General features: G+C 44.3%; 1 protein-coding gene across 3 annotated transcripts in view; it reads left to right on the top strand.

The window, feature by feature from the left end:
• LOC116429154 (glutamate receptor ionotropic, kainate 2) overlaps window positions 1-27,730 on the top strand; it is a 126,575-nt gene that overhangs the window by 33,040 nt on the left and 65,805 nt on the right. The window lies entirely within an intron of this gene.

Genomic DNA, 27,730 nt, shown 5'->3' with positions numbered 1-27,730 from the left:
TAACGTGTTATTGATCCTCGGCCATTAATACCGCGGCGGATTCGCAATTGTCCGCTCCGCGTCTGTATCTATCAAATCCCCCGCGTTCATCAACGTTTCCATTCAGGAGTGTACTTCAATCGCTTTTTCTTGTTCGTCGCGTGGATCTCTACGAATTTTGAGTGCCTCGAGAGCGCAGCGCGCGTAACATGTTGAAAACAGAAACTAAAGGAAAATATATTGTAGGAAGTTTGGTGTTGGCGGTAATAATTAATTGGTAAAACATTCAAAGTTGATAAACAAGACGACAACAAAATAGTTTAACAATTAAGCTATAATAAAAAACACAAAAATACTACCGCTATGGTAACCATACACCTGCTCGCTCGCTAATCACACTCAAAAGTCTTCCAAACATGCACTCCGACACGCTTTTAAAGGGTAACGTCACTCTAGAGGTCGGAAAATAAGATGATTTTTGGAATTTTTTAAAATATTAATCGTACAAGCTATAGAATCAAGAACAAGAAGCTTTACTGCATATAATTTCAGCAAGGTTTGTGAACTGTTTTAAACATTTGAATCCAAAATGGCGGCTGTAGGTGCTGGCAAGCACAACTTCTTTTTGGGGAGCTGCATGGCCGGAAAGGTTTTTCAATAACGGACGGTCTTACAAAAAAAATCAAAGATTTTCTGATATTATATACCAAAATCAAGAGAAATCTAGGAAAAACAGCGCCATCCCGTTGCTAGGCAACACCAGCCACCTACAGGCACGCTCTACCATTCATATCTACAATATTTTTTCGGGAAAACGCGTGCACGCAACAGACGTCGATGATTGCAGCGAGATTTGTCAAAAAGTTTGCGAGACTTTCTGGATTTTTTACTACATTCCGATAGGAACGACGTGAATCTCGGGGTTCTCGATTTCTGATTTCTAATAATAATGATCCGCGTAATTTTCGAGGGAATAAATCACAAGCTGTTCCGTGTGTTTACTCGCCCGACCGAGCGTCCACGACTTGATCATTATGTCGGGTTCAGCTTTCAATTAAGGTCCAGTTCGGTTAGTAAGTGACACATCTAGTTAATTTATATTTAAGACCTGCATTAAAACACTGTCGGAAAATGGATGAAAAAGTCAGGCGTGGAAAAAATATCGATACAGTAAACCGAAAATTCGTGTAACCATGTAATCGGTCTGTCAATGGTTAATCACGGTGCATATAAATATATATTCTTAATTAGAAATTGACAAACACTTGCACCGACCAGAATTGTTCTCTGTTCTGAATGTTGATAGATGTGAAATATGAATGGTTCTATTTTCGTTCTAGGTATGTCACTGAAGTGAGTTTACAGTATTTTATTTTACACGTGTTATTAAAGTTGGTAGTTTGCTGAGTTTCGTTGAGGGATGTACGTTACAACCTCGGAAAATGAAAAACGCTCGGGGAATGTAGGAAAATGTTTTAAACATTGTCGGAATGCTTTCAAAGAATGCACACATTCAATATTGAAAGTTTCTATCAAACAAAGCGATTTACGCTGTCGTATCATTTTTTGTTCTCACTGTGCTGTAAACGGAATAAAAAAATCTACAAATCCCGTTCTCGTATAAGAAAAACTGTCGCCCCCCTCAAAAAATAATAATGTTATAAACTATTCAATCGTTATTGTTATAAATTCATTATAAGACTATTAAACATGATCATTAATTAATGAAACCAAAAATAATAATATACAACAGAATAAAAGAAATGTTAAAAATCATATTATCATAGATAAACAGAAGGAACTAAGATAATAATGAAACGGGTTAAAAGTAATAGCAAACGACGGTGTGTGTCAGAAGAAAATCCATCGATACCAATTCCCAAGGAAATCAAGGAACATCGATTATATATATCCAGCCTCACGATTACCGGTGCAACGAAATACGCAACATAAAACAAGTTTCCCAAACGCAACATGATCGCTTCGCGGTGAAAAAACGAGCGTAAATGCTTTCATGTTCATACCGCTGAATCCGATCCCCCGTGAGTCGCAGCATCATCAATCAAATCCGCGTCACGACTTGCGAATCGCGTTACATTGCATGCCGCATTACATTGTTGTGGAGCCAGCCGAAAATTTCGCTCAGCGTGCAGGTGATTTGTGTGGTCAACGCTTAATCACAATTTTACAAGCGCATTTGTCAAATCGATTCGGCCGTACGCGTTCGACTTGCCGCCGGAAATCGAAAACCCGAGTAGCTACTGTAAAATGCGCCGACAAACGCGAACAATCGTTTCCAAAAGGCATGGTTCGTATTAACGTACGTATTAACTTCTATTATCGTTGAATCCTTCGCGCGGAGCTTAAATTTTTCCGCGTGACGGAGCACTGAGACCGTGGTTCCCGGCTGGCTGCTAATTATTTTCAATCCCGTATGCCGTTGAAAACTAGCTCCGTGTATGGCATGTGCACACGCGCGACGCGATAATTGGGTAAACAACCCCTTCTCCGTTTCCTTGTCCATGCTGACATCGCTAATTTCAATTTCCGCGGGCGCAACAATTTACTCGCCATAACCGCGATAAACAGTAAGAAACGCGGTCGGAGATTTCGCTGGCAGGTTCTCTCTGCGCACTTAACCAAGGGGAGGATGAGTTTCATCCCTTCGAGCGGGCTCTTTTGGAAGGAACTTGGGTTAACTTGTTGAAAGACTACCTAGATTTGAATGGTTTTTAATGTTACGTCACTGGTATATATTCGACCGGTGCTATCACTGAACCGCCTACGAAATGAGTGAATTACATTAATAATTATCTTGTGCTCAATAATACTTTTTATTATTATATGAGCATTACGAAAGGAGTATGAACTTGTTTGCTTCTGTGTTGATAAGTACTTGTTTCGTACACATAAATCGATACGATAATTACTTTGATGAGAGATTGATTTATTTAGGATTGGACATGTTGGAAAGAGTAACAATTTGAACTCTTTTTTATGTCTAAAGATAGGTCAATTTATAAGAAAAAGTTGTTGAAAGTATAGATTTACATTAATGATACAGCAATAGTGATGTTCATATTTCTTAGTCCTCGAGAAAAATAAACTAATATCAGTAATCGTAATATTGGATTTTAAATGATATTTCTTTTCTTTAGAAGTTAAAAATAGAAGTTGGACTATTTCTAGGTCACTCATTTTTCTGTCAAGTTCTGAAGTAATGAAAGATATTTATAATCTTGCATGATCCACAGCCCCTCTTCTCTATTTATTCACCCGATTTTGATGTCTTAACGGCGATGACGAGCTTAAAATTCCGCGGGGGCCATATTCGTTCGATGTGTTTAGATGCCTGAGCCAATATTCCAATTTCTATACGAGTCGAAAGAGGTTAGAGCGCCATTTTTCTCGAACCGGGACCAATGGCCGGTAGGTAAGCGAACTTCCTTTTCGCATTTGAATCGGATCCAATCGGACTCGAGTAAATATTTCATCGTGTACATGTGTAGGCACGTGTTGTGCATTAAGGAGAAAGTGTGGAAGGAGAAAAGAGCAATACAAGCAACATAAGAAGAGTCGTGTTTATCTTCTTGCGCGCACTGGCCACCTGTTTTTAGCTGAGAATTCTGACAGCGCCAATGTTTCCTCCATTGCCTTTTTGCAACTTCTCTTTTAATCTTCTCCGAATCTTATTCTTTGGAGTGGTAGTGGATTGAGAATTTTGCAAAATGACAATCAAAGAAAACCAAGAACTCAGCAACTCAAACACAAAAATGTCTGATTAAAATTGTTTTTTTGCATGAAAGTGTTCAGAAAGTTACTTCTCCAAAAATCATGTCGACGATTTAGTGCTTTTCGTGTGAATATACATATAAACAATAGTGAATTCACCATAAAACTACCCTTCATCTCTTTTGTACAATGTAACGCATTCAGATATTATAAAACTTCATACAGAAACAGTTTTTCTCTTTATCCCGTAACTACTTCGAAGGTCCTAATGTTTGCGATTTTGTTTTAACAGTCGAACATAATATTTGCCTGTCATCCAACTCATATTGTGATGTTATTTATTATTCCCTTTTTAATCAGAGCACGTTCACGAGAAGAGGGATAAAGAAATCGATACATTCGCGTAGGACGCAAAAATATTTTGATCCCCGAACGAGTGGGCGAAATATACAGTGAAAAATGTCAGCGTCGTTAGTAATGCTGAAAACGCGCATACATTGTAGGTTTTGTTCGCGCACTTTATAAATGCGAGTCAGTTCCAACCCGCGATTGTCTTTTTCTCCTTTCTTTTTATGTGGAACTCGAATTTGTATTCTTTCCCGACGCAATTCTTTGACGCAATGCTCGCGACATTCTCCCTGGGGCGTGTGCAAAGTCAGATTCAGGTTGCTGGAATGTTTGGCGAACCTTCCAGCTATTCGCTGTGCAACCAATACTCGGCATTACCCATTGTTTCCGAAACGAGTGGCTCGCGTGAACAATGCTGTCTAGCCATAAGGTGTGGAATTTACGATATTAAAAGTTGTAAAGCAACTTCGGCGCGATGATGGTCGTTCCACCGTGGAAATCCTTTGTCTTCCTCGCGCACCGCTGCTGCGTCTTTCCCTTCAATGCGCCGCTTAAAGAAACAATCATGAAACTGTTCTTGGCCATAGTTTTCCTAGATAACTTGTAACATTTGTCAATTTTTGTTGAACTCTAAAATATTACGTTCCTTTCATCATCGTAAAAACACGAGATTGAAATTTTAACAGATGCACGTATTGTTCTAAATCAATGGTCAAAAATTTATAGATTATATATATATATATATATATATATATATATATATATATATATATATATATCATGAATAAAATCTAGAAAAATTCATTTCTACTGCTCACATATTTTAATCGAATTAATATAATATTTTTTTCCTGTAATCCTCTTTGTCGTCTGTGCTGTATGCGAGGATTAAGTAATAACTTGTAATAATTTATTTGTATATATTAATTTACAAACATTAATTTTAACTAAAACAAATTGATGTTAACGTTTCAAATTGTATGTCGTACAAACCGTAGAATTTAATCATAAATATCGTAATAGCGAATTAAAATGTTTTTCGTGTTATTTTCAATAATACAAAGGTGTAATTAAGAATTTGTTAGTGGTCCAATATTTTTTGTTCGAGTGAAACTTAAATTTTACGGAGATAGCGAGTGAAGCATCTGAAACGAAACACCCAAAGAGACTGCGTGCCTCATGTAGCGTGTCAGCACTATCTTCTCTTTGAAGTAGTTTACAAGGGCCTCAATTAAGCTTTTTATGAAGTATACAGGCTTCTTTTGCAGACACAAAATAAAGAAACCTCCACTAGACGAAATGGTCACTTTTGTTCAGTCCTTTTTTAAGTTTCTTCGTTAAATATTACGTGAATACTGTTTAGTTGGTAATACAGTATTTACTAGAAAGCGCTGCGCTGTTGGCTATTGATCGTGATTAAACATTGAAGGTTCGAGAATCGGTTCAAAGCCGATCGGAGGTGTACGACCCGATGTAGGACGTCAATTTTCGCAACTTTCTAGTCATTTGTGTACCATTTCTCGGCGATTGTCACGCGACAGGATATACAACGCTAGGGAATTGCAAAAATAGCCCTTTGACGTCGACCAGAGTCACTGTGACTACGTTCGCTCTATTTTTCGCCTTTGAATCTGACTTGTTCCGTTCAATCTTTCAGATTTACTGAAAATATTCTCTTTAAACCACCTTAATCGATATTTATAACTCACCATCGTCATTCATCGAGCACTAATTTCAAATTTTATCTCGCGTAAAATATATTTTGAAATTCCATCGAATTCAATAACCCATTCCAACATCTTACCATTTGCAAAAAGCAGAAATAATTATATATAACAATCACCTTCCTGTGAGTTACATAAATATACTGAAAGATTTCATTTTCGAAATAATCAAATCCGGGTACTCAAATCTCACGCGCATACCTCGAAATATACAAAAACGGGAAACAGTAAATTATAAACAAACATTCCAACAAATTCCCACAGAATAAACTCGTTACACTAAATTTTCCGACACGATTACTTCGGAAATGAAGTGTCACGTGCCGAGCGTTATTCTGTATTTTCCATCCAAGTAGAAGCTAATTTCCCGTGCACAATCATTTTCGTCCGCGCCGCACCATTTTGAAAATTGTCCAAACCACGCTCTATAATCCACCATCCATTTCCACCCGTATTATGTCGGATGAAGCCCATAAAGGCGACATTTTTTAGATAACGTTAAACTTCCGAGAACGTAATCCCCGTAAGTTGGCTGTGCGAATAATACGATAACTCCTTTACCGCGTACTTACCGCGGTCATTACCAGCAGCACTATCGCCATCATTATCACAACACTAACCGTTGTCAGTCCTCTAATCTCCGTGTCGGCAAGACCGGCTCCTAGACAATGACTGCCAGCAAACGATCGACGAACCCCCGCGTTGCCGGTGAATCAACGACTCGTAGTGGGCCCGCAAAATCCCGCTCGGAGAATGGCGAGGAAATTTGGCCGGTCTCCACGCAAACATGAAAGCCCTAGATCGCTAATTCATTAAAATCCTGAATCGAACCGGGACGCGGACGAATCCGGTGGTGCACACGTGAAAACACGGACTTTTGTTTTTTCCGAGCCAAACTCGCACCACGAACAATTCCTTTTTTTTCCTACGCCAACGGTACATACCCTGGTCCCTCCCCCATTTTTTTTATTTTCATACGAGGCCGCATCAAATCGGGATTTCCGGAAATTTCCCGTTGGAAATTCGAAAATCATGCGTCACGTAACGAATGCTCCGTCGTAAGTTTCTACGTATGCACGGCCGATCCGTTCCACCGTCGTTGTTCTGTAAACTGCGTACCTGTTCATTCGTTCGTTCGTTCGTTCGTTCGTTCGTTCGTTCGTTCGTTCGTTCGTTCGTTCGTTCGTATGATATACGACTGAGATCGTCGTCGAAACGCGCAAGAAGAAAAGTTTCCGGTCCCTTTATGGGACTGGTACCGTTCCCGTTTCTACGTTAAAGGCTCCTTTATGTCGCAATAAACAGAATTGAACTACGTGTCCCGAAATGCTCGATCATCCCGGTGGAGGCGAGGTGGGGGCAACAATGGCTTTAAATTTATACCAGTCGCCAAACATGCGGTCAGTTGAATATCGGAAGGCGTTACTTTATCCTTTAAGGAGATCGCTTTGGCGTGGTTATGAGCATACTTTAGTGGGATCTTCGGCGGTTTCATGGCTTCTGCGTAGCACGTAAAGGATTTATGTATTGATATTAATATTCATCATCTTTTTCGGTTCACCGATAATTACGTCATTGACGTTCTCTTGGAAGAAAGGTTTCATCTGTATTTAATCTGTAATCTGTAGTATCAATTAACGTGTATTCACTGATTAATGATGTATATGCAGCTAATGATGATTTCTACGGAATAATCAGTAGATTGTAGATTAAATTCTAGAACAATTAAGTAGTACTTATGTAGATTTTGAAAATTCAAATAGTATATATATATTAGAAACATTAACAGTAGCTACAAATAAATATTTTGTACCTGTCGCATGTTTGATATCTTATTTAACTAAATAAAGTACATTCGTTATATAATTAAACTATAAAAAATAAAAAAGATTTTAATAATACGTTCCATCTTTTCCTCGCTGAAGAAAAAACAGAAAAATAAGCATCTACTAAAAATAGAAACCTTATTAAAGTCGTTTCCAGAAGCATAATCGGAACATCGCGTCCCTCCTAACGACATATCGCTCAAGAAAGCAATTACGAACCCCGTCTCGAAGAAAGACGAAATAATTAAACGCTGCCAACAATGGCGGCCGGTTTCGAGTAGCCGGCGCGGAATTGAAAATCATTCGGAGCAAATGTTCGAATTCTAACAAGAGGGAACCCGAGCGAACTGCGTAGACGATCTCCGTCAAATAACATTGCAATTAAATTCAAACTCTCGAATATGTCGGCGAGCCAGTATTGAAGAATGTGTTAAGCGCGCGGCAGGGGAGCCGGCGGAACGGTTAGCCGCCAATTTAAACTTTTGAAGGGTCCGTCGGATTGCCAGCGCAAGAACTTCGAATTCGCAAAGGAGAAAAATCCTGTGGCTCGCGAATTTCGTTAACCGAAACTGCGCCGACGGAAGGGAAGTAAAATCGACCGAGGGAAAATTCAACGTCGAAACCCCCCGAAAACGCGATTCGTGTATGAATTATTAAAAACGGGACTCGTACGGCCGCGACGCGAACGGGCCATTACTATCTCCCAGGTGCAACGTCCGGGGCTTGTATCAAGAACTTCGATACGGCAGATGGTAATCGTAATTATTGGTAGGCGTCAGAGTTATACTTATTATCATACAGATAGACGAACGAAAAATTTGGCGCATTAATTGGTTATTGCGGGACACGAAATTAGTACGAGTGCCCGGATATCGAAACGAATGGAATTCATTTACGCGGGGACGAGCCACTCCTCCATTATTTCAGTAATCAGATTTCGTTATTGCTCTCCTTCCCCAGAATGCGTAATTATATTATTACTGTGCCCCGATTTTAATAATTGTATCGCTTTGCGGGGTGTATGAGGGATTTTGCGTGGAAGTTTGCAAGGGAATATTGAAAAAATAATTTCTTTCGCATTTGGTGAATATTTACGAGACACGTGTTTTTTTGTTTATTGCATTCTGAGGAGGGAGATGTTTGGAGGAAATGAACTCTTTATTTATGGTAAATAAAATATAGGGAATACATTTCGTATAACAATCAAGTATTAATTATCAAGTAAATTCTTTCGTCAGTTTCATTTGTCATTCGATTTAAATTAATTTCATGCAAAGGTTCTTATCCGTCTTTGATCCTTTTGACTTGAAATTTCCAGTCACTGGTTTTGTCTGTCATATTGCGTTTTTAGCATTTCGAAGTTAATTATGTTTTAGCTTTAAAGATTGCTGTTCTAATTGTAGTACTCAATTGAAGTCTCAGTGATTGTACGTATAATTACATGCCGAGCATTCTTTGACGTTAAATTAATATTATTCTTATAGAGAAATCGTAAATCTGTTTATAAAATATAACAAAGTATTTACATCTGAACATTTAAAACATAATTTTCTATAATGCAAGCATTCCTCAATGCTAATTTTAAAAGATATAAACAAAACGACGATTCCATGGATACAAATGTTAAGTCGCGTCTGAAATTCGATTCTAATAGGAGAAAAACTTCACACTATTCGCCCGCTAAAAATTAGTTTCATTCTGTTACTGCTATACAAAACTTTATTCGCACGACACAGTGCGCAGCAGTGACTCGAACTTTCGAACTTCCGTATAAATCGGTAAGTAGATCGCGTCGCGTGCTTGTAACACGGGGTATCGGTTACTATCTGGCATAATAAATTCAACGAGATGCGAAAAGTTCACCGTACGTTCGTTGACGTACTTAATATGGCTCTCGGCGTTGCGATGACCCGAGGAAGGAAGAAGCCGGGTGACAAGGAGAGGCTGAAAGAGTCAATTGAATGAATTTCGTCGGTCGCGGATCATTACAGTTTCCTCGCTGCTCGGTGAACACCGTCTTTAATGAAGGTTGACACAGATTTTCAACGAGTCGAAGGATGACCGAGGGTGTTTCTGTATCCGATAAAGATCGCGTCGCGCGCCGTTGAAACGCTTGTCGAGCTTCCTTCGTCTTGACCTTCTTTCTTCCAGCATACAAGTGCATTGGATCGAAAAATTTAGTGACATTTTGCCAAAAAATCAATTTACCATTATCGAATTCTATTGAATTTATATTGCTTCCTAAATGAGTCGATAAACCCCACGGATAAAAGAATTTTAATGAATTTTGGTAAATATTTCCATTATAAGGATTTTCATTGAAGTTGGTTAATATAAAATAAATTTATATGATACAACTTTCATTAAGTGATTGGTAGAATAGTTATAATTCTAATTGTATACGTTAGTTTGTGATTGTTAATTATACGTATTAATTTATAATATTTTATATTACATTCAATTTCGTCAATTTGAGTATTGTTCATGATTCAAAAGTTATATAAAAGTATCACCATTTTTCGATCCGGACCGCTGGTGCGGCACTGAATCAATCTGGCCAGTATTTTCCGTCGAACTACGCGAAGTTGAGGACGACCAACTTTCCTGTTAAATAAACGTTCCGGCTGTTCCGTTGATGAAAACAAAGAGGTTCTTTCGGCCGAATATCTGTTTTCGTTGGACAATTATTTCGCTGGGAACTTGGCCATTAAGTGTTATTTCCAACCTGTCCGCAGCTCCCTTCTCCAAAAGTAAAGTACGAAGAAGAGCGAGAAAAACTTCTTTTCTTCTATTGTAATTCAAGGAATTCTTTAGCGCTCTTCGATGTACTGGCTGATGCTGAATTAATATTGAGAAAGTTGCTCGAGTCACTCCGCGCGTTCAAATTAATTGGCGAGCTCCTTTGCGTTTAAATTAATTAAGAGAGGTTTCTTAAGGTTATTTAGAGCTGAAATTGGAGAAATTAACTCTTAAGGAACTTTCCTCTCTTGTCTGTGTTTTTGAAAACACTGAACCACGGTACATCAAAAATTCTCAATGATAAACGTATCACGAGTGTTATTTCAGTGCTCTCAAAAATTTAAGTGAATGATGGGTCCTATAATTTATATTTATACGAAATGTATAAAACTAAAATACATCATAAATACAATTTAATTGAATAAAAATCAATAATTCACTTAGTAAAGTCTATACCACTAATTTAAAAGTACTCTTTACAATCTATGATTCTTCATTTTCCAAAGGATTACGTTTCTCCATCGAAGCAGGGAGCACGAAGTTCGCCTTGGACGAAATAAAATGTTAAAATGGTTCCTTCATTTAACTTTTAACGCGGAACCTGCATCACGGCGGGTTCTAATAATCGAAAGCGGAACTTCTGTGTTTCCCTCATACCGTAATTTCTCGTTTTGTCCCTCGAAAGGGGAACGGTGCCGCGCAGTATCACGGCGAACTTTCTTCCGCTCGCAAGAAATCGAAAATTTCTTTGAATTCCCTTCTCCGAAGTTGCTTACTGAACCTTTTAAGTCCTCCGATTCAACGATATCGAAGCTTTCCTGCCGTAACCCGTTCGATTACTTTCGCTCCGTTTCATTCGAACGGGAATCAAATATCTTTCTGTTTGCTCTTTATTTATAAAGCAGTAGCGTTTATATTTTATACCGATTTGAAGGCCGGTGTCCGTGAAAGTTCGAGTATCAAACGGAATAAAAGATCATAGAGTATAATGTACCTCGGTTCCCTGATTTTTCCATTCCTCTGTTCAGCGAGGACGCTCCCATGAAAATCTGATGCACCGATGAATCGGTTTAATGCCCGTCCCCCTTTTATTAAACTGGTTTACGGCTTTGTTTACATTCGAAAATTTTTCCGAGCTTGTACTGCTTTGATATGGAAAGATTAAGTGCTCCGGAAAACATTTAATGCTTCAAATCTTTATCACTTTCGATGTTACCGTGACTTGTAACTAACCAGAAACATCGTAAACTCATTGCCGCTGATTTTTCCAACGAAATAAAGTTACTTATTAGGTATCCAGGACACAAAAGTTTCTTAGGATAGTTCTTAAAATTATCTGATTATCCAATTTTTATGAAGTTTTGAGATAATATCCTATACTTGAAATATGAATTGCATTTATTCGCAAGGATAATGATAATAAATCTTTAAAAATGATTAATCCTTAACAATGTCTTGAATATCGCAAGATTTATCAGAAGTATGTAGTTACTTCTTAGAAGAAATATATGGAGAATATTTTCTCTGAAGATTTTACACACTCTCCCGTTTCATAGAGATTTTAATCTTCAATTTCATTACGTAATTAAAGATGCGCCAAGCACGTGGAACGCTCCGCGCTTTTCTGCACGGTGTGCATTAAAAATATGAAGTAGCTATTCCATTTCATGTGTGTATAGCAAGAGCGCTACTTCTAGTCAGAAAAACATCGCGGACTTACACGGACGTTTTCACCCGCAATGCAAATAATCATTGAAATAGTTCAACGTTTCGCATACTTTGTTATTCTATTCAATTTAGCGGAAATTCTCATTCATTAGCTCCATTTAACACTAGAATTAGCAAGCACTTAATACAACTGATATGTAATCCTTATAAAAATTGTCACGATAAATTATTTTCAGTTTCTCCAAACATTTATTGTAGTATTCAAATGAAAATATTTATTTTCAAAATCATTTCGGATATTCAACGCTTTGAAGATATCAGTAATTGCAAAACAAGAAAACCGAAACCAGTCATTTTGACTGGTACGGTAGTTCTAATGTTAATCATCAAACATAACATAAATCAACGCAATTCACATTGATGAGCCCCCGTTCTTACGTTAAAAGTAATACAGAAACGCTTGAATTCCAATCGACTCAAATTAGAAAACAACTTACTAATAAATAATAGCGAATTGTATTAAAGTTCAACATTAAATACGTTCGCAAGCGGCGTTCAAAATGTATACTTCACACCCCAAGTTCATACCTCGCTGTTTGGAAACGGCGAAATCCCGTTAGCGTGACTCCATCCGATAACCATAGTTCTTTAAAACAAGGTGGCACGAAATCCGAAAATTTCGTCGCGATTTTCATTTCGCGCGGCAAAATAAAGACGACAGGAAACGTCGCGGAAACGAACGGTCGGCAGAGAAAAATGGGAACAAACGCGCTACAATTTCCCGAAATCACTGTAGAACGGACGGACTACAGGGACGAAAAAAAAGAGCATTTCGCGATTTTCAATTTTATTTTTGACGTCGGCCGGGCTGCAGGGACACGGTTGCAGTAAAAACAGGAACAGTCATTGATTCCGCGCCCGTTACACATGGGGGAATCGCGATAGGAGGGACATTAAGCGCCGAAATAGTGTAAGAGCGAGCCGGATATCAATTCCCATCGCGAGATTTCGAGCATTCGCGTCACGACGTTCCAGCGTCCTCTCCCTGCGAATGTGATGCAACTTCGCGCCAAACAAACCATAACTTTGGTGACGACTCTCGTCGGCTATCCGCGAGACGCGTACTTCTACCTCGTAAACGTGCTGTAAACCAGTTACCGTCAAGATATGTTTACAGCGGAGCTGCGATATTCAATCAGAGCAGTGGCGAGAGAAAACGTAGGAATAATTTAAAAATTCCGCGTTATAGGAGTTTCATTTTTACGAATTTTCCGATAAGTTCTAACGACATCGTTTTGTGGTTACTGGCCTATCTTCTTTCTCCGCTTCTAATATTTTCTTATGAAGACTATCAGGTTTATAGTTATTTCTTCGCAATATTTTAATCGCGTTATGGGGGCTTCTAGTGAATATGCTATAGTTTTATGATGGAAGTAATTGAACTCTGATTTATGAAAGACGAGCTCTTCAAGGCAGATACTTGCCTTTGATTGCTTACAAACGTCTTTAAATGCATAAGTTAAACACCTCTATCCATCCTCGGCGAAAAACATCAATATTGTTTAAATATTTCAATGCAGATAATTGCAAATTTCACATTCCAAAACGAAAATTATCACAGCCAATTAAAGGTGCCACGATCCTTTTACAGAAAAGATTCTAAAGAGAATAATGGTAGATGCCCAGGTCTCACCACGAGGAGGTTGCTGCAAATGGAGACCCTTGGTAGGTGCATGGAAATTTTATTCCATCGACCTCCCGTTCTTATTCTAAACCTTATTTTACACGCAATTATCGGCTACGCTCTTAAAAATAATCCCACGGCGGCTGTCTTCTTTCTTGAGTCTGAAATGATGGGGTATCCCACGGTGGATGATCGACGTCTTCTTTCGCTCGCTTAATTCTAACGCAGCTTAGCCGACGCAAGACTTACACTATACAATGATCGCAGTATAGGGAGTAAATCAAGGAAGAAGTCCTTGATTCGAGCATCAGGCGAATCAGGGAAGAAGTCCCTGATTCAGCCAGAGCAAAATTGGGGATACAATCTAAATTCTAACAGAGTTTCGCCTTATGAGACTACGCGCAGGTCGCAGATATGCCGAGCAATTATCGGACCAAGAAGCAAAGGGAGCGAAGCAAGGAAGAAGTCCTTGATTCGACAACTGAGAAAATCAGAGAAGAAGTCTCTGATTTACAAAGGAGGGTGACGCGAGCAAACCGCGATCAACCAGTCAGAACCACAGTCCCGAGTTACGATGCTCTTCCTCTTTCGGATCAGCGGACGACGACGTACTCTTCCTAGGCGCCCGTTAACTTCCCAACGCCCGGCCCTGTGGCTAGGCCACAGGACTAGGGGCGGATTACGAAGAAGTAGGATCCTAGGAAGAGCAGTGCCGTGGGTCGTCGGCGCGAGCACCACCCGGCCCACGGTGTGGCCGTCTTGATCTTACTCGCGAGTCCAAGCACCGAGATACGTGAACTGCAGAACTGACTGGCGTCACACGGCCCGATGCACTTGCAAACATGGCCAAGTGAACCGGAGGAGATGGAGACAGACGAAATCAGAGAATGAAGCTAAAGAATAACTACTCGGCATATTTTACACAATTCGCAGCCATTGGCCTAGCCCCATCCTCGACAGGGAGCACTCTGTCGGCGATGCTACTAGTTTCCAGGCCCACCACGTGGAGGTTGCTGCGAGAGGAGACCCAAGGGAGGTGGATGGAAATTCAATTCCATCGACCTCCCGTTCTTATTCTAAACCTTATTTTAAACGCAATTATCGGCTACGCTCTTAAAAATAATCCCACGGCGGCTGTCTTCTTTCTTGAGTCTGAAATGATGGGGTATCCCACGGTGGATGATCGACGTCTTCTTTCGCTCGCTTAATTCTAACGCAGCTTAGCCGACGCAAGACTTACACTATACAATGATCGCAGTATAGGGAGTAAATCAAGGAAGAAGTCCTTGATTCGAGCATCAGGCGAATCAGGGAAGAAGTCCCTGATTCAGCCAGAGCAAAATTGGGGATACAATCTAAATTCTAACAGAGTTTCGCCTTATGAGACTACGCGCAGGTCGCAGATATGCCGAGCAATTATCGGACCAAGAAGCAAAGGGAGCGAAGCAAGGAAGAAGTCCTTGATTCGACAACTGAGAAAATCAGAGAAGAAGTCTCTGATTTACAAAGGAGGGTGACGCGAGCAAACCGCGATCAACCAGTCAGAACCACAGTCCCGAGTTACGATGCTCTTCCTCTTTCGGATCAGCGGACGACGACGTACTCTTCCTAGGCGCCCGTTAACTTCCCAACGCCCGGCCCTGTGGCTAGGCCACAGGACTAGGGGCGGATTACGAAGAAGTAGGATCCTAGGAAGAGCAGTGCCGTGGGTCGTCGGCGCGAGCACCACCCGGCCCACGGTGTGGCCGTCTTGATCTTACTCGCGAGTCCAAGCACCGAGATACGTGAACTGCAGAACTGACTGGCGTCACACGGCCCGATGCACTTGCAAACATGGCCAAGTGAACCGGAGGAGATGGAGACAGACGAAATCAGAGAATGAAGCTAAAGAATAACTACTCGGCATATTTTACACAATTCGCAGCCATTGGCCTAGCCCCATCCTCGACAGGGAGCACTCTGTCGGCGATGCTACTAGTTTCCAGGCCCACCACGTGGAGGTTGCTGCGAGAGGAGACCCAAGGGAGGTGGATGGAAATTCAATTCCATCGACCTCCCGTTCTTATTCTAAACCTTATTTTAAACGCAATTATCGGCTACGCTCTTAAAAATAATCCCACGGCGGCTGTCTTCTTTCTTGAGTCTGAAATGATGGGGTATCCCACGGTGGATGATCGACGTCTTCTTTCGCTCGCTTAATTCTAACGCAGCTTAGCCGACGCAAGACTTACACTATACAATGATCGCAGTATAGGGAGTAAATCAAGGAAGAAGTCCTTGATTCGAGCATCAGGCGAATCAGGGAAGAAGTCCCTGATTCAGCCAGAGCAAAATTGGGGATACAATCTAAATTCTAACAGAGTTTCGCCTTATGAGACTACGCGCAGGTCGCAGATATGCCGAGCAATTATCGGACCAAGAAGCAAAGGGAGCGAAGCAAGGAAGAAGTCCTTGATTCGACAACTGAGAAAATCAGAGAAGAAGTCTCTGATTTACAAAGGAGGGTGACGCGAGCAAACCGCGATCAACCAGTCAGAACCACAGTCCCGAGTTACGATGCTCTTCCTCTTTCGGATCAGCGGACGACGACGTACTCTTCTTAGGCGCCCGTTAACTTCCCAACGCCCGGCCCTGAGGCAAAGCCCCAGGACTAGGGGCGGTTTACGAAGAAGTAGGATCCTAGGAAGAGCAGTGCCGTGGGTCGTCGGCGCGAGCACCACCCGGCCCACGGTGTGGCCGTCTTGATCTTACTCGCGAGTCCAAGCACCGAGATACGTGAACTGCAGAACTGACTGGCGTCACACGGCCCGATGCACTTGCAAACATGGCCAAGTGAACCGGAGGAGATGGAGACAGACGAAATCAGAGAATGAAGCTAAAGAATAACTACTCGGCATATTTTACACAATTCGCAGCCATTGGCCTAGCCCCATCCTCGACAGGGAGCACTCTGTCGGCGATGCTACTAGTTTCCAGGCCCACCACGTGGAGGTTGCTGCGAGAGGAGACCCAAGGGAGGTGGATGGAAATTCAATTCCATCGACCTCCCGTTCTTATTCTAAACCTTATTTTAAACGCAATTATCGGCTACGCTCTTAAAAATAATCCCACGGCGGCTGTCTTCTTTCTTGAGTCTGAAATGATGGGGTATCCCACGGTGGATGATCGACGTCTTCTTTCGCTCGCTTAATTCTAACGCAGCTTAGCCGACGCAAGACTTACACTATACAATGATCGCAGTATAGGGAGTCAATCAAGGAAGAAGTCCTTGATTCGAGCATCAGGCGAATCAGGGAAGAAGTCCCTGATTCAGCCAGAGCAAAATTGGGGATACAATCTAAATTCTAACAGAGTTTCGCCTTATGAGACTACGCGCAGGTCGCAGATATGCCGAGCAATTATCGGACCAAGAAGCAAAGGGAGCGAAGCAAGGAAGACGTCCTTGATTCGACAAATGAGAAAATCAGAGAAGAAGTCTCTGATTTACAAAGGAGGGTGACGCGAGCAAACCGCGATCAACCAGTCAGAACCACAGTCCCGAGTTACGATGCTCTTCCTCTTTCGGATCAGCGGACGACGACGTACTCTTCTTAGGCGCCCGTTAACTTCCCAACGCCCGGCCCTGAGGCAAAGCCCCAGGACTAGGGGCGGTTTACGAAGAAGTAGGATCCTAGGAAGAGCAGTGCCGTGGGTCGTCGGCGCGAGCACCACCCGGCCCACGGTGTGGCCGTCTTGATCTTACTCGCGAGTCCAAGCACCGAGATACGTGAACTGCAGAACTGACTGGCGTCACACGGCCCGATGCACTTGCAAACATGGCCAAGTGAACCGGAGGAGATGGAGACAGACGAAATCAGAGAATGAAGCTAAAGAATAACTACTCGGCATATTTTACACAATTCGCAGCCATTGGCCTAGCCCCATCCTCGACAGGGAGCACTCTGTCGGCGATGCTACTAGTTTCCAGGCCCACCACGTGGAGGTTGCTGCGAGAGGAGACCCAAGGGAGGTGGATGGAAATTCAATTCCATCGACCTCCCGTTCTTATTCTAAACCTTATTTTAAACGCAATTATCGGCTACGCTCTTAAAAATAATCCCACGGCGGCTGTCTTCTTTCTTGAGTCTGAAATGATGGGGTATCCCACGGTGGATGATCGACGTCTTCTTTCGCTCGCTTAATTCTAACGCAGCTTAGCCGACGCAAGACTTACACTATACAATGATCGCAGTATAGGGAGTAAATCAAGGAAGAAGTCCTTGATTCGAGCATCAGGCGAATCAGGGAAGAAGTCCCTGATTCAGCCAGAGCAAAATTGGGGATACAATCTAAATTCTAACAGAGTTTCGCCTTATGAGACTACGCGCAGGTCGCAGATATGCCGAGCAATTATCGGACCAAGAAGCAAAGGGAGCGAAGCAAGGAAGAAGTCCTTGATTCGACAACTGAGAAAATCAGAGAAGAAGTCTCTGATTTACAAAGGAGGGTGACGCGAGCAAACCGCGATCAACCAGTCAGAACCACAGTCCCGAGTTACGATGCTCTTCCTCTTTCGGATCAGCGGACGACGACGTACTCTTCTTAGGCGCCCGTTAACTTCCCAACGTCCGGCCCTGTGGCTAGGCCACAGGACTAGGGGCGGATTACGAAGAAGTAGGATCCTAGGAAGAGCAGTGCCGTGGGTCGTCGGCGCGAGCACCACCCGGCCCACGGTGTGGCCGTCATGATCTTACTCGCGAGTCCAAGCACCGAGATACGTGAACTGCAGAACTGACTGGCGTCACACGGCCCGATGCACTTGCAAACATGGCCAAGTGAACCGGAGGAGATGGAGACAGACGAAATCAGAGAATGAAGCTAAAGAATAACTACTCGGCATATTTTACACAATTCGCAGCCATTGGCCTAGCCCCATCCTCGACAGGGAGCACTCTGTCGGCGATGCTACTAGTTTCCAGGCCCACCACGTGGAGGTTGCTGCGAGAGGAGACCCAAGGGAGGTGGATGGAAATTCAATTCCATCGACCTCCCGTTCTTATTCTAAACCTTATTTTAAACGCAATTATCGGCTACGCTCTTAAAAATAATCCCACGGCGGCTGTCTTCTTTCTTGAGTCTGAAATGATGGGGTATCCCACGGTGGATGATCGACGTCTTCTTTCGCTCGCTTAATTCTAACGCAGCTTAGCCGACGCAAGACTTACACTATACAATGATCGCAGTATAGGGAGTAAATCAAGGAAGAAGTCCTTGATTCGAGCATCAGGCGAATCAGGGAAGAAGTCCCTGATTCAGCCAGAGCAAAATTGGGGATACAATCTAAATTCTAACAGAGTTTCGCCTTATGAGACTACGCGCAGGTCGCAGATATGCCGAGCAATTATCGGACCAAGAAGCAAAGGGAGCGAAGCAAGGAAGAAGTCCTTGATTCGACAACTGAGAAAATCAGAGAAGAAGTCTCTGATTTACAAAGGAGGGTGACGCGAGCAAACCGCGATCAACCAGTCAGAACCACAGTCCCGAGTTACGATGCTCTTCCTCTTTCGGATCAGCGGACGACGACGTACTCTTCTTAGGCGCCCGTTAACTTCCCAACGCCCGGCCCTGAGGCAAAGCCCCAGGACTAGGGGCGGTTTACGAAGAAGTAGGATCCTAGGAAGAGCAGTGCCGTGGGTCGTCGGCGCGAGCACCACCCGGCCCACGGTGTGGCCGTCTTGATCTTACTCGCGAGTCCAAGCACCGAGATACGTGAACTGCAGAACTGACTGGCGTCACACGGCCCGATGCACTTGCAAACATGGCCAAGTGAACCGGAGGAGATGGAGACAGACGAAATCAGAGAATGAAGCTAAAGAATAACTACTCGGCATATTTTACACAATTCGCAGCCATTGGCCTAGCCCCATCCTCGACAGGGAGCACTCTGTCGGCGATGCTACTAGTTTCCAGGCCCACCACGTGGAGGTTGCTGCGAGAGGAGACCCAAGGGAGGTGGATGGAAATTCAATTCCATCGACCTCCCGTTCTTATTCTAAACCTTATTTTAAACGCAATTATCGGCTACGCTCTTAAAAATAATCCCACGGCGGCTGTCTTCTTTCTTGAGTCTGAAATGATGGGGTATCCCACGGTGGATGATCGACGTCTTCTTTCGCTCGCTTAATTCTAACGCAGCTTAGCCGACGCAAGACTTACACTATACAATGATCGCAGTATAGGGAGTAAATCAAGGAAGAAGTCCTTGATTCGAGCATCAGGCGAATCAGGGAAGAAGTCCCTGATTCAGCCAGAGCAAAATTGGGGATACAATCTAAATTCTAACAGAGTTTCGCCTTATGAGACTACGCGCAGGTCGCAGATATGCCGAGCAATTATCGGACCAAGAAGCAAAGGGAGCGAAGCAAGGAAGAAGTCCTTGATTCGACAACTGAGAAAATCAGAGAAGAAGTCTCTGATTTACAAAGGAGGGTGACGCGAGCAAACCGCGATCAACCAGTCAGAACCACAGTCCCGAGTTACGATGCTCTTCCTCTTTCGGATCAGCGGACGACGACGTACTCTTCTTAGGCGCCCGTTAACTTCCCAACGTCCGGCCCTGTGGCTAGGCCACAGGACTAGGGGCGGATTACGAAGAAGTAGGATCCTAGGAAGAGCAGTGCCGTGGGTCGTCGGCGCGAGCACCACCCGGCCCACGGTGTGGCCGTCATGATCTTACTCGCGAGGCCGAACACCGAGGTACGTGAACTGCAGACCGACCGGCGTCACACGGCCCGATGCACTTGCAAACATGGTCAAGCGAACCGGATAGATGGAAACGAGCGGAGTGAGAATGAAGCTAAAGAATAACTACTCGGCATATTTCACACAATTCGCAGCTATTGGCCTAGCAACACCCTCGATAGAAGCTACTCTTCGGCGACGCTACTAGTTTCCAGGTCCACCACGTGGAGGTTGCTGCGAGGGACCCTGGGAGGTGGGTGGACATTGAATTCCACCGACCTCCCTTTCTAAATCTAATACTTATGTTTATCGCACTTATTCTATCGCTCTTAATGTTATACTAAGCCCTCGGCGGCTGTCTTCTTTCTTGAGTCTATTCTGAAATATTTGTAAAATGGCAACAAGGGAATTGTAAATTAACCACAGTAGCACAAAATTAAAATTGTATTAAGAGAAAATGAATAATACATCGATGACAAACGAACATTAGATTACAATTAGATTATACATTGATTATGGTGGGAACTGAAATAAGTAGATGTTAATTAAATGGTACAGAAGGGTTTGTGTAGTAACACATTTTACCGTCTGCATCAAAACGATTAAAGTTATGTAAATCGGAAGTACAATTAAATTAAGCTGAAAATAAAATTATACTGATATTAAAGTAAATGGAGGGAAAAAGGAAAGGAACTTTTTACCGAGCGTATTCTTCGAGCAGCAAGATTGCACGTTAAAGGGTTGCTTTTATGCTCTACCCCCATAGAAGTAGAATCTTCTAATCCCCTCAATCCACTCTGCAACAGAAACTGTCTTGCTCGATTAGTAGCTGAATATAATTTAAGAAATTTAGCCTAAATCCTAAAACCTTAATATTCCCTGAAACAGAAGCACCAAGGATTAAATAAAGTAAATTAAAATTAATAAAGATACCATTTTCGCCATACAATTGCATCTCATATTCCTCTCAAGCTTCTGTGCAACAGAAACTCACTTATTAGATAGTAAATTTTATTCTTCTACAGGGATATGAATATAAGGAGGGATGTTAAAAAAATGGGACTGTCCACTCTCTATTACACGTGCTATAAAAATCGCGGGAGTGGACCATCTCTTTCGCAACACTAATTTAAAGAATGTTCAAATATTTCAATAATAAACGCGAGAGGTGCATTACTGTTTGCCACGTTAATAAAATATGCAAAGGTCTCAATAAGAAACGCGAAAACTGTATAATTAATCGCAACGCTACTTTAGAAATATAAAATTAAAACGCGGGGGTTTCAGTATCGATCGCAACTCTAATTTATTTAATATGGAATGGATAACTCGCGTGCACCAGTTTCATTATACGCAACGCTACGTTTAAGATCATGGGGCAGCCAATTCGGCTGCGCGGAACCACTGTTCGCAGTAATGCGAACTGCTTTGTGGTTCTTATGGTTCCAGCATACTTTTGAGCATTTTATACAACGCAACTCTAAGACAACGCGAAAAATTATTGTCGCGACACTAAGAAGAACGCGGAAGATCGGTATCGCAACGCTACTTTAATCAATGAGAGTTATATTTAATAAAGAGTATTCTATCAAACGCGTTTATTCAATTCTTCGCAACGCTATCTCAAAATCAAGACAACTACGTGCTAGTTAACATAATCTAGCTTTATATTCAATAGTATTAAACTCAAACGCGATCAGTGTCTGTCATACGCGAAGTTAATTCTAAAATAATATCAGAAAACAAGTATAAAAATCAATTGTAATCGAAATCGCGATTATATCATTCGCAACTCTACTTCAAACCGCAATATTTATTTCGCAACGCTAATTAAAAGTCGCGAAATGCCCATTGCTGGTCGTTGGGGCGGCAATGGCCAGCCCGATGCAGCTACAACTACTTCTACTACTACCACCACCATTTCTATTAAAGCTAAAGTGAGTGCAGTGACAAAGTAGTAACATAAAATGACGCTCCATCTGCATGCAGAGATGGAGCGCCATTAATAGTTGCCCTCTTGAGCGACATTTTGTCGGGGCCTCTTCGGCATACGCCTCTTCGTTTCTTCGGCCGTCCGCCATTGCTGAAACCCTGAGTTTGCTCGATAGTTAATGGCCAATAGCTCGGGAACAGCCATCGACCATTCGACAGTGCAATCGAGCAATTTCGAGCGTTTCGCCTATTCGCGCCTAACACCGATCGCGATCGCGGTATCTATGTGGAACTTGAAAAGTCGAGATCAAGGTTGATCAGCAAACGGCATGCTCCGTTTTGCTATCAACTTTGAACTGATTTTTCAAGTTCCCCGGTAACTGACCATCGTGCAGAAACGAAGGCCAGCACCGGCCCCTGCCTACTTAAATCTAACATTCATTCCAGAGAGTATGCTACCTGCCTACCTATAGCTATATTTAAAAAAGGCAAAAGACACATTCTCACAAACACACGTCATTCCACAACTAATGCACCCGGGTGCGAAAGAACCTAACGTCTAGAGAACGTCCAGAGACGTCGACAATCACATTCATACTCTAATTTATCATTTCCTGAAATCGACTGGCAATGGCTAACGATCTTTGAGAAAATATTTTACTTGGCACGAATGATTGATTGAAATTGATATAATTCTACTGTTCTTTATGTCATTTGGTAACGCAATGAGAGGCAAATATTCTAATCTGTTAACATTTGTACTCTATGAGTGAGGATATAAGAGAACGCGTATATATTCCATGAATAATCTATTGCAAACATAGAATAACATAGAATAAGTGGAATATACACGTGTAAAGAGTATTAATTCAGACTTGGAAGGTATTGTTTGTTACATTTATGCAAATTCCGACGCATTTCCACTTCCTAACCACACACACACAAGTGGAGAATACGTCGGGCATTATACGCTAACCATTGCCAATCGCTCACATGTTTAAATAATAACAATTTCATCATGCCCATTGCTCTCACTCTCCCAAGTAGCACCTGGGCACGTGAGAGAGATCGAGCAACGAACATGGAAACAATATCCTGAAAATCCTAGCTATGAAATCATGTTAGTTTGATTTTTCTATCGGTCTTAGGTTCTTTGATTCTCTATAATGACTATAACTGACTCAAAATTAAGAATTTAATTCTCTAACTTTAGAAATAAATGTGTATATACTAAGAAATAAATATTTTAATATACTAGTATAATCAAAATTTAATGGAAAAGGAGACTCTAAGTAAAATTTCAATAAGAATGAATCTATTTTAAACTTTTAACACATTTTCAAAAATCAGGTGATCCCTTTATCAAAGCAGCTGTTTCTAATATCAAAAGAATGTATTACAGAGTATTTGCTTCGATTCAGAGATCTACCCGTCGCGAAATGTTTTCTTGTACATTTGCTATCATGTCCAGCGATTAAACAACTTTAACGCGAATAATCAAACATCTTAATCGATTGCATCTTAGTCAAACTTTAAAAATTGAAGACTATACTGAACTTATTGATACAATTAATATACCACTAAGTTCTCAGTCGTATTATCTTAATATTCAATCTTGAAAATTGCATTATATCTTACATACAAAACTAGAAAATAAAGTAACATAAAAATCAAAGAATTGTTCCTAGTATTTGCAATTAACGTTAAACGCGACGTACAAGAAAACCCTATCCTATCTAACAAATAAACCAAAAAATGCTACTACTCTTGAATATGCCTCGAGAGGCATATCCGAGTTCACTGCACTCGCAAAATCAAAAACTACTAAAATGGTACCACCAGTCACCGGTGTCGCTACGGACCTTTTGTCCTACGACATAGTCGGAGACTGGAGTAAAAGGAAAGAGCATGCGACTCACCGATTGCTGTGTGCAACCGGCACATGCCTTGGAATGAGCCGAGGTCCACTGCTCTGCATGGCTCTGCATGAATCGCGAATGGTCAATGGTAGTCACTGGTAGCCAGGGGTGAAGGTAGGGGTAGGCCACTGGTGCCCAGAGGGGTCCAGGAATTCCCAGGGAGAACCAGGGGAGCTCAGGAGTGCCTACTGGTCCTCTCCTATCCTCCCAGTTCAGGTTAGGCCAATGGTGGTCACTGGTAGCCAGGGGTGGTGGTAGGAGTAGGCCACTGGTGCCCAGAGGGGTCCGGGAAGCCCCAGGGAGAACCACGAGAGCACAGGAGTGTCTACTGGTCCTCTCCTATCCTCCCAGTTCAGGTTAGGCCAATGGTGGTCACTGGTAGCCAGGGGTGGTGGTAGGAGTAGGCCACTGGTGCCCAGAGGGGTCCGGGAAGCCCCAGGGAGAACCAGGAGAGCACAGGAGTGTCTACTGGTCCTCTCCTATCCTCCCAGTTCAGGTTAGGCCAATGGTGGTCAGTGGTAGCCAGGGGTGGTGGTAGGAGTAGGCCACTGGTGCCCACAGAGATCCGGGTAGTTCCAGGGAGAACCAGGGAGCTCAGGAGGCCCAGGCGAACTCTCTGGTCAGGAGTTCCCGAGGAACTGAGGTCCTGCTGCCGAACCTGCTCCTTATAAGGTCGAAGGTGGCCGGGGGTGGTGGTAGGAGTAGGCCACTCATGCCCACAGAGGTCCGGGTAGTTCCAGGGAGAACCAGGGAGCTCAGGAGGCCCAGGAGAACTCTCTGGTCCGGAGTTCCCGAGGAACTGAGGTCCTGCTGCCGAACCTGCTCCTTATAAGGTCGAAGGTGGCCGGGGGTGGTGGTAGGAGTAGGCCACTCATGCCCACAGAGGTCCGGGTAGTTCCAGGGAGAACCAGGGAGCTCAGGAGGCCCAGGAGAACTCTCTGGTCCGGAGTTCCCGAGGAACTGAGGTCCTGCTGCCGAACCTGCTCCTTATTAGGTCGAAGGTGGCCGGGGGTGGTGGTAGGAGTAGGCCACTGGTGCCCACAGAGGTCCGGGTAGTTCCAGGGAGAACCAGGGAGCTCAGGAGGCCCAGGAGAACTCTCTGGTCCGGAGTTCCCGAGGAACTGAGCTCCTGCTGCCGAACCTGCTCCCTATAAGGTCGAAGGTGGCCGGGGGTGGTGGTAGGAGTAGGCCACTCATGCCCACAGAGGTCCGGGTAGTTCCAGGGAGAACCAGGGAGCTCAGGAGGCCCAGGAGAACTCTCTGGTCCGGAGTTCCCGAGGAACTGAGGTCCTGCTGCCGAACCTGCTCCTTATAAGGTCGAAGGTGGCCGGGGGTGGTGGTAGGAGTAGGCCACTGGTGCCCACAGTGGTCCGGGTAGTTCCAGGGAGAACCAGGGAGCTCAGGAGGCCCAGGAGAACTCTCTGGTCCGGAGTTCCCGAGGAACTGAGCTCCTGCTGCCGAACCTGCTCCCTATAAGGTCGAAGGTGGCCGGGGGTGGTGGTAGGAGTAGGCCACTGGTGCCCACAGTGGTCCGGGTAGTTCCAGGGAGAACCAGGGAGCTCAGGAGGCCCAGGAGAACTCTCTGGTCCGGAGTTCCCGAGGAACTGAGGTCCTGCTGCCGAACCTGCTCCTTATAAGGTCGAAGGTGGCCGGGGGTGGTGGTAGGAGTAGGCCACTGGTGCCCACAGAGGTCCGGGTAGTTCCAGGGAGAACCAGGGAGCACCAGGGGAGCTCAGGAGGCCCAGGAGAACTCTCTGGTCCGGAGTTCCCGAGGAACTGAGCTCCTGCTGCCGAACCTGCTCCCTATAAGGTCGAAGGTGGCCGGGGGTGGTGGTAGGAGTAGGCCACTCATGCCCACAGAGGTCCGGGTAGTTCCAGGGAGAACCAGGGAGCTCAGGAGGCCCAGGAGAACTCTCTGGTCCGGAGTTCCCGAGGAACTGAGCTCCTGCTGCCGAACCTGCTCCCTATAAGGTGGAAGGTGGCCGGGGGTGGTGGTAGGAGTAGGCCACTCATGCCCACAGAGGTCCGGGTAGTTCCAGGGAGAACCAGGGAGCACCAGGGGAGCTCAGGAGGCCCAGGAGAACTCTCTGGTCCGGAGTTCCCGAGGAACTGAGCTCCTGCTGCCGAACCTGCTCCCTATAAGGTCGAAGGTGGCCGGGGGTGGTGGTAGGAGTAGGCCACTCATGCCCACAGAGGTCCGGGTAGTTCCAGGGAGAACCAGGGAGCTCAGGAGGCCCAGGAGAACTCTCTGGTCCGGAGTTTCCGAGGAACTGAGCTCCTGCTGCCGAACCTGCTCCCTATAAGGTGGAAGGTGGCCGGGGGTGGTGGTAGGAGTAGGCCACTCATGCCCACAGAGGTCCGGGTAGTTCCAGGGAGAACCAGGGAGCACCAGGGGAGCTCAGGAGGCCCAGGAGAACTCTCTGGTCCGGAGTTCCCGAGGAACTGAGCTCCTGCTGCCGAACCTGCTCCCTATAAGGTCGAAGGTGGCCGGGGGTGGTGGTAGGAGTAGGCCACTCATGCCCACAGAGGTCCGGGTAGTTCCAGGGAGAACCAGGGAGCTCAGGAGGCCCAGGAGAACTCTCTGGTCCGGAGTTCCCGAGGAACTGAGCTCCTGCTGCCGAACCTGCTCCCTATAAGGTGGAAGGTGGCCGGGGGTGGTGGTAGGAGTAGGCCACTCATGCCCACAGAGGTCCGGGTAGTTCCAGGGAGAACCAGGGAGCACCAGGGGAGCTCAGGAGGCCCAGGAGAACTCTCTGGTCCGGAGTTCCCGAGGAACTGAGGTCCTGCTGCCGAACCTGCTCCTTATAAGGTCGAAGGTGGCCGGGGGTGGTGGTAGGAGTAGGCCACTGGTGCCCACAGTGGTCCGGGTAGTTCCAGGGAGAACCAGGGAGCTCAGGAGGCCCAGGAGAACTCTCTGGTCCGGAGTTCCCGAGGAACTGAGGTCCTGCTGCCGAACCTGCTCCTTATAAGGTCGAAGGTGGCCGGGGGTGGTGGTAGGAGTAGGCCACTGGTGCCCACAGAGGTCCGGGTAGTTCCAGGGAGAACCAGGGAGCACCAGGGGAGCTCAGGAGGCCCAGGAGAACTCTCTGGTCCGGAGTTCCCGAGGAACTGAGCTCCTGCTGCCGAACCTGCTCCCTATAAGGTCGAAGGTGGCCGGGGGTGGTGGTAGGAGTAGGCCACTCATGCCCACAGAGGTCCGGGTAGTTCCAGGGAGAACCAGGGAGCTCAGGAGGCCCAGGAGAACTCTCTGGTCCGGAGTTCCCGAGGAACTGAGCTCCTGCTGCCGAACCTGCTCCCTATAAGGTGGAAGGTGGCCGGGGGTGGTGGTAGGAGTAGGCCACTCATGCCCACAGAGGTCCGGGTAGTTCCAGGGAGAACCAGGGAGCTCAGGAGGCCCAGGAGAACTCTCTGGTCCGGAGTTCCCGAGGAACTGAGCTCCTGCTGCCGAACCTGCTCCCT

This window comes from Nomia melanderi, chromosome 2 (assembly GCF_051020985.1).
Source record: "Nomia melanderi isolate GNS246 chromosome 2, iyNomMela1, whole genome shotgun sequence".
NCBI lineage: Eukaryota > Metazoa > Arthropoda > Insecta > Hymenoptera > Halictidae > Nomia > Nomia melanderi.
This window is presented reverse-complemented; position numbering and strand designations above follow the sequence as displayed.